The 8,274-nt window shown below is 46.6% G+C and overlaps 1 pseudogene; it reads right to left on the bottom strand.

Moving 5' to 3' along the window:
* Positions 1-286: 286 nt before the first annotated feature.
* LOC117060831 lies at positions 287-2,119 on the bottom strand (annotated as a pseudogene).
* Between the last annotated feature and the right edge of the window lie 6,155 nt (positions 2,120-8,274).

Genomic DNA, 8,274 nt, shown 5'->3' with positions numbered 1-8,274 from the left:
ATGGCTGACCTGGCCCTCCCCACGCTACACCTCTGCTTACATTGTGACAGAAGGATGGAGGGTGTTTAAGCTTCTGAGTCTTGGGAATCTTAGTGTGTGTGTGTGTGTGTGTGTGTGTGTGTGTGTGTGTGTGTGTTAATTTTAATTTAGAGATCTAGACCACATGCAGCAAATTTATGGTAACAATGAAGGCTGCTGCACAAGCAGTGTAGACGTGACGGTTGCAGCAACAGGCAAAGTAGAAGTAGTCATTTTATCAGTACCAATCGGATCCAGCCCGCCTTGGTCACTGAAGAAATGCTGCCGAGTTGCTCTTGTGGGATGCTTCAGAGATTTGGTGCACCTGCCGTACAACAACAGCTTCCTCAATCTTAGAATGGAGGGATTCAGGTGACTCCAGCATCAGCAGCAACTCAGAGTTATCTATCTCCAGCAGCATACCTGTGATCTTCCCAGCCATGGAGGGGTGTAATGAGTGACTCAGAGGGTAGAGACGTTCACCAAGCATTTGCTTCTGCTCCTGAGGAGGGGCTGCAGCCAACATGGATGTTGTCAGGGGCTCCTGTCCATGGACATGGGACAGCTGGTTCTACAACCTGATGCATTGGCAGAGGTGCCATGGTGCCCAGGGGCTGGACATTCCTCACAGCCGAACTGGGAAACACCATGTGAAAGGGCTGTTGACGAGGATGCCCGAATGCTGATAGTCTGGGTTCCTGTGTTGGCCACTCTCTGGGCATTGGGAGATACCCTGGGAGCTTGAGTGGAAGCTTGTCTCATGGTGCTGATGTTGGACAGTGGGCGCCTGAGAGGTGCTCTAATCCTACGGATCAGGCTGGCTGCGTGATAGGATGAGGGAGGCCTGGAGGGCTGCATATTCCAGCGGGGGACAGCGCAGACTTGGGCAGCAGGGCTAGGACTGTAGAAAGTAGTTCTGGTTTGAGGCTGTGGAAGGGAGGGCAGGAAATAACCTGCCGGCAGGAAGGAGCAGAGGATCGGACCCGGCAAGGCCTTTCGAGCATCTTCATGCTTCTCAGAGTTGACAAACCCAAACCCTTTTGAATGGCCTGCATTATCCATCATCACCTTGACACTCAGTGTCTTTCCAAATTTTGAGAGTATTTCCTGTAGCTGCTCATCATGCGCGTCATCTCCAAAGTTCTTGATGTAGACATTGGTGAATTCCATTGCCTTGGCACCATAGATTTATTTATTTTTATAAAGAATTTATTGGTATTTTCCATAACAAAGAATACCGTCACCCACCCACATTTATACAAAACAAAAACAAACATAACCACGATTCTTCTTCTTTTTTACACACATAAAGAAAAAAATTTCTAGTTTCGAATCTTTACAGTTCACTTCCCTTGCCTTCTCTCCTTCGGTTCCAAATCCAGATTCTACTTTAATAACTTCATCTCTCAAAAAATTGAATTCATTTAAAAAGAAATTCAAATCTAAACAATCCTCTTAATCCATAATAATTGATAACATAACTTTATATCTTATCAAATTATTCTTATATCAGATCTAAGCTATTCTTCTTTCCCTTAAACTGCTGCTAATAACAAAAAAATTCAAAATATCTATGGCACCATAGATTTAAAGTGGCAAACACCTTGCGGTCCCTGCGGAGCATTCCATTCATTGTGTTAATTGCTCTGTTTGCTGCCTCGTGGGTCTCAAAACGGACAAAGCCATAACCCCGGGATCCATTCCCATCACAAACAACCTTGCAAGAAAGGATATTTCCAAAGGCTGAGAATGTATCATACAAAGCTTGGTTATCAATGGAATTCTTCAGTTTCTTGATGAAGATGTTCCCAACGCCTGGTTTCCTGAGTCCTGGGTCCCGTTGGGACCACATGATGTGAATGGGTCGGCCTTTTATCACTTCATAATTCATGGTATCCAAGCCCCACTCAGCATTGCCAGGCTGTTGAAAATTTATGTATGCCTAACCTAGTGATCGGCGTGTGGAGACATCTCAGCAAACTCTGATGGACAGAATTGGTTCAGAAGGCAAGAACTCGTACAACGTGGCTTCCGTTACATCCGGGTGCAAGTTGCCCACATAGAGTGAGGCTAGAGGATACCCTGGGCCACTAGCATTCATGGTCAGTCGTGCAGTTTAAATGTGACTCTATGCAAGGCCGCCAGCAAACATTCTTGGGGATCTTATTGTATTCATCTATAGTGGGGCTCCTTGTGTCTGCGCCCCAATTTGTTCTATTGCATTTCAGGTGGGCTCTGCAATTAAACTTATTTCGTTTTATTTATCACTACATTTATATCCCTTTCCACAAAGGAGCTTAAGGTGGCCCAAATGGTTCTTCTCCTTCTCAGTCCCCACAACATCCCTGTGAGGTAGGTTAGGTTCAGAGACAGTGACTGCCCCAAGGTCACCCAGTGAGCTTCATGGCTGGCTGGGATTTGAACCCTGGTCTCCATGTCGAGCACTCTAACCACTACACCACACCGACTTTAACTAAGTCTCACTTTCCCCATTCAACCCTCTGCATTTCAATATTCATTTGGGAGGACATGGGCTTGCTTTTTTTTTTTTACATTCTCTCATTCAGAGGCTTGCAAGTCAAGGTGCAGATTCACAACTCGCTGGAATGTGTTTGCTTGGAAGGACAAGTGTTTGCATAGCTTTATCCTGTGATATACAAAGCAGCATCTAGGAAGAAGAGAACTTCGGCCAATGCATTCCCCTAATGACCATTTAGAAACGGTGCTGTTTTTTTTTTTATGGGTGTGAAGATGGAAGTGCCTGGGCTGAGGTGGGCAGTTCAGCAGGATGCCGCCTCTGCCAATACATTTCAGTGGGATTTATTGGGCATTGGGAAGGGCAATTCTTTTCTGTAGGGCCATTTGGAGATGGTCCTTGAAAACCACTTTGAAAGCAACAAACCACCTTTGGTTTAATCATCATTCCCTCTAATAGCAAATGTAGCTGCTTGAGTGCCAGTAGCATTGCAGCCAAAATTGAACCACTGGGGAACAAGAGGAAGGCATTGCCATGCTTAGATGAACCCCGGGGCATGCAGAACAGCAAAGCATTAAAAAAACACCCCCTGCATGGGGCCCTTTCAACATCCCCAAGGAGGGCTGGCTGGACCGTGAACAGGTGTAAGGATACACTGCAACATTTTGTAGTTCATAGAATCATTGGCACTCCATTGTATTCCCACTGGCCTTTGGAAGGTACCAATGTGTGAGGCTATCAAATGCCTGCAGCAGGGATGGGGAACCTCTGGCCCCCCAAACATTCTCGGGAGTCTCAACAACCATCAGCCTCATCCAGCATGGCCAGTGGTCAGGGATGGTGAGGGCTGGAAGCCAACAACATTTTGAGGGTCACAGATTCCCAATCCCTGGTTTATTAGTGCAGTTAGAAGTCATACAATAAATGGAAAACAACAACAATATTAATGATAATCATAATCATAATAGAATGGATTTGGTCACACAGAGCATATAAGGTGAAGCTCGAAAAATTAGAATATGGTGGAAAGGTTCGGTTCTTCCAGTAATTCAACTTAAAAGGTGAAACTAATATATGAGATAGACTCATGACATGCAAAGCGAGATACGTCAAGCCTTTGTTTGTTATAATTGTGATGATTATGGCGTACAGCTGATGAGAACCCCAAATTAGCAATTTCAACTTTGGGGTTCTCATCAGCTGTACGCCATAATCATCACAATTATAACAAGCAAAGGCTTGACGTATCTCGCTTTGCATGTCATGAGTCTATCTCATATATTAAACTCCAGTAGCTAATGAAGACAATTGCTTACATAAATGGACTTTTCCACGATATTCTAATTTTTGGAGTTTCACCTGTAGCTGTCTATTGTTTTACATAGCTGCAAAGAGATCTCATTAGACAATTTTTCAGCATCCTGGTGCCTTCCAGACAGTCTGTGAGCTCTAACTGGGACTGGTGGAAGCTGTAATTGAAAATGTCTGGAAGTGGAAGGCAGCAGGGCTGCTGAAGGAGAAGCATGGATGGCTGCTGCTGGGAATTGTTTTAGAATGCCAGAGTTGTTCATTGCTCCATGCAGATTTAAAGTGTAGAGGTAATTAATAAATATGGTGAAGGCCACACACACACACACACACTATCTTTAAAGCTATTCTTTCCCTGAAAGAATTAAGCCTGGTTCCTCTCGACCCACGTCTCAGCTCAGTACACTAGAGGCAAAACCACCCCAAGGAACAGCGGGCAGCATCTGTATTGTCATGCGCCTCAGAATTGCCTTCTTTTATGCTTTTTACCTGCCTTTTTTAGTAGGTCAGACTGTTTGGACGTGTACACACTAATCCTTTAAATCATACTTATTCCCTCAAAGACTTGCGGGCTCTCTAGTTTGCCCACTCATACAGTTCCCAGCAACTCTTAATAAACTGCAGTGCCCAGAAGTCTTTGAGGGGAAGAATATGCTCCGAATGTGCTCTCCAGGTATAGTGTGTGCTCAGCTAAAGAAATAAGGGTAGTGGGGAGGAATTGGGCCCACAGATTTGCTTATCCCTCCTTCAACAAAGGAAAAAAAAGTGGTGGGGGAGGGAAGGCCTTCCTTATATTGCTCAGATTTTGTGGGGGATCCAGTCCTGAGGGGGGCTCATCTATCCCTGAAGTAAACCTCTCTGCCTCAAGGGCTGCTGGTAAAGCCCAGAGAGGGGTGAGAGGAATACCGCTTGGACCTGTGCTTTCTAGGCACAGCACAAGTGTGGACAAGCCCTCGGGCTTCAAAGAGATGTGTACATCTGAAACCCAGAGGCTGGAACAAATGCTTGCTTCCTGCTCTGCTGCCTCCTTGCTGTTGGAAGAGGTGGACGCCAGCAAGACATTGTGATGCCTGAGGCAAAGGAAAAGGAGAACACTTTGGAAAGGGCTTCTGCAGACTGACAGCAAGTGAATTGCCAGGTGCTTTCCTGCCCAGCATTTTGCGGAAGGCTTTGCAGGCACCGTGGATCAGGTGGCTGGCAGGGCCTGCAAATCCCTTTTTTGGCTGAGCCAAGGTTTTTGCCCCACATCTGATGACATGGGCGTAGCGTGGGGGTGGGGGGTGGGGAGCTGCCCACCCATAATCGATAAAAATAAATAAAAATCCTACTAATGCCTGCACTGTTTACCTGCAATTCACAACTTATTTCCTGGCCCTGATTCTGTGAGCAACCCGCTTCCTGGTCTTTTTCTTAAGGCTGTCCTCTGAGCACGTATGATGGCAGAGACTCCAGATCCCACCCACCCCCCATTACAGCAGCCACTTTCCAAATGCTGCCCCTGTGCCTTCCATGCAAGTGTTTAGCAAGTGAATCCTTTGCTCACATTTTGCTTCCTTGTCTGGGAAAGCTGCACTGGCTAAATGCCTGTGGGCTAGCAGAATCCCTCCCCTTTGGGCTGCTGTTGGGCACAGACACAAGGGCAGAGGGCAAAAAGTGGGCAAATGTGCCTCTGTGCAGTTGGCCAAAGTGAAGCCATTGACCTGCTGGGAACGGAAGTCCCCCATCCCAGCACCCCTCCCTCATCCCCAGAGCTATCAAGCTGGCCAAACAGATTGTGAGTGCATTAGCCTGCGGCTGGCTGGCTGAGTGGCTCTGAGCAGTGGGCTTGCCATTGCTTAGACACACTTTGCCAGGCAGTGCCTGGGGAGGACGGATGAATTATTCAGACTGCATCCTTCCCTCTCCCCCACCCCCCAGCATCACTTCTCTTCTGGGTCTGAGATACTCCCCATATTTTGAGATCCTCTAACCTCCCTCAGGGCATCCCTGGGCACATGTCCAGCCTCTTAGGGAAGGAGAAGTGGTTGGGTGTGTCGGAGTGTGCATATGGGTGGGGTGAATGGGGGGGACGCATTGGGGTGGGCAGAGGGGGGTGAGGTGGCTCCTTCTCTGTCCCCTTGCCTTTCACAAGCCAGTGATTCTAGAGCGGTGAAATCAGTCGTGAATGTGCAAAATCACACCCACTCTCAGCGTGTGGTGGGGACAGAAGAGAATTAATTTTTGTAGCTGTCAAGGATGCAGGTCCAAGAAGGTGGCGGGTGGTGAAGACAAGGGTGTGTGGTCTGGAGGAAAAGATGGCAACAGATGGCAACAGAGAAAAGGCTACCAGAAGAGGTAGGCAAAGGTGTCTCCGAAGAAGGGGGCACCTTTTTATACAGCTCCTATTTCTTTACCTTGAATGGCTGCTTCTCACAGGGAAATGTAACGTACTCTGCAACATTTCTTCGATGAAAATAGGGACATTCTATTCAATAATAATAATAATAATAATAATAATAATAATAATAATAATAATACCCCACCCATCTGTCTGGGTGGCCTCAGCTACTCTGGGTGGCTTCCAACATATATGAAAACATAATAAAACATTAAACATTTAAAAACTTCCCTAAGGAGGACTGCCTTCAGATGGCTCAGGGGGTCGCATAACTTCATACTCTCCAACATTTCTCTGATAAAAATAGGGACGTCCTAAGGAGAAGTGGGACATTCCAGGATCAAATCAGAAACCAGGACGGCTTCTGTAAATCCAGGGTTGTCCCTGGAAAATAGGGACACTTGGAGGGTCTGATGTAACAGGTGGAGAGTGTTCGCCCAAATCTGCATCATGCCAAAGGGGGGGGGCAACCTTCCCCAGCATGACTGGCTTGAAGCTGGAGGCACAGGAGCAAGCACTGTATAAAAACAAGGCAACCCCAGGATGGTAGACAAAACCTAAAAGATGGGTGGAATGGTCTTATGTCTCCCCCTTTACCCACAAGAAATAGATTACACTGTTTCTCAAGGAGATCTTTGTTCATCGCATCCAGTCACATTCTCAGCATATTCTTTCTCCATATTTATTCAAACTATCTTCTGCTGGGCCCTGCCCAGGACAGGCTTCTGAAGCGCAGGCTTATAATCAACAAAATATAACAAATGGGGAGCTGCAGCAGATGGTAGGCAGGGGTGTGGGTGGGTGGCTGTGTCTCTGTGGAACTTCCTTCCCCGCTCAGTGCAAGTGGTTAAGGACATCCTGTGTGTGTCCTCCTTCGCCATTTGGTCAGTTATTCCAGGTAAGATGGAGAAGTTCTAATGGAGGCGGAGGGGACTGGCGGAGAGGCTCTGGGGATGGAAGGATTCTTCACATCAGTGAGAGCAGCCGAGGGAAGTGGCAGATCTCTCTACCTTGGAGGTGGCTTGGAACAACTCCCAGAGCCATGCTTATAAAGGTACAGGCAACAGCAGCAGGTCTCTAGAGAAATCCTTGGACTGGAGGCAATTCAAGGCCATCTCCTGGAGGACACTTTTCCTGGAGGGTGTGTGGGTGTTACCATTGGTGTTGGCCCAGAGCGTCACACCCTCCCAGTCCCTTATTTGTAATTGTTGTCTGTGGTCGGCAAACATGAGGGTTGTGCAAAACCAAGAGCCTTAGTTGGAGAAAATGATTGTCGTTCTCAAAGGAGACAGTCCTCCCATCACATAATAATGTGATACGTGGGGAAAAGGAACAGGTGGGATGCCACAGGTTCTGTCCTGGGCCCGTTGTTGTTCATCATCTTTATAAATGACTTGGGTGAAGAATCTATTGAGGGGTGCTCATCTAATTTGCAGATGACACCAAACTGGGAGGGGTAGCTAAGGCTGCAGAAGACAGAATCGGGTTTCAAGAGGACCTTAACAGATTGGAGAAATAGGCCCAAACTAACAAAATGCATTTCAGCAGAGAGTAATGTAAAGTTCTACACATAGGTGGCAAGAACCAGCTGCACAAATATAAGATAGGAATCAATGCAAATATCTGGAAAGTACACTGGCCTTTTAAAAATGCACCAGTCATGCAGGCAGTTTTATTTTCAGTTCCTTTCCTAATGATCCCTAGCATGGATTTTGCCTCTTTCAAAGCTACTTCACTTTGGGTCAATATCTGGATCAAGCAACCTACTACGATTCCAAGGTGTCGTTCCTGGTCAGTCACTGCTCTATGAGCATGTATGTAAATTAAGATTTTTTTTTGCCCCCTCATGCATCATTCCATTTCTGGAGTGTCTCATCTTCAGCACAGGTGTGACTGAGGATACTCAATGTCTGGGTGTCTTCACCAGATGTTGCTCATAAATTCTGGCACAAAAACTTCTGGTCACAGTTGCAACTCTCCCACCACACTCAAGGCACACTGCATCATCTTATAGTGAACACACAAACAAGAATGACAGAATGGACAGGTAACGCATGGCTAAATATAGCTCTGAATGGGACAGATACAGCCCATT

The sequence above is a fragment of the Lacerta agilis genome, chromosome 16, assembly GCF_009819535.1.
Source record: "Lacerta agilis isolate rLacAgi1 chromosome 16, rLacAgi1.pri, whole genome shotgun sequence".
Taxonomy (NCBI): domain Eukaryota; kingdom Metazoa; phylum Chordata; class Lepidosauria; order Squamata; family Lacertidae; genus Lacerta; species Lacerta agilis.
Note: the sequence above shows the minus strand (reverse complement) of the source record. Positions and strands in the feature narration are given on the sequence as shown.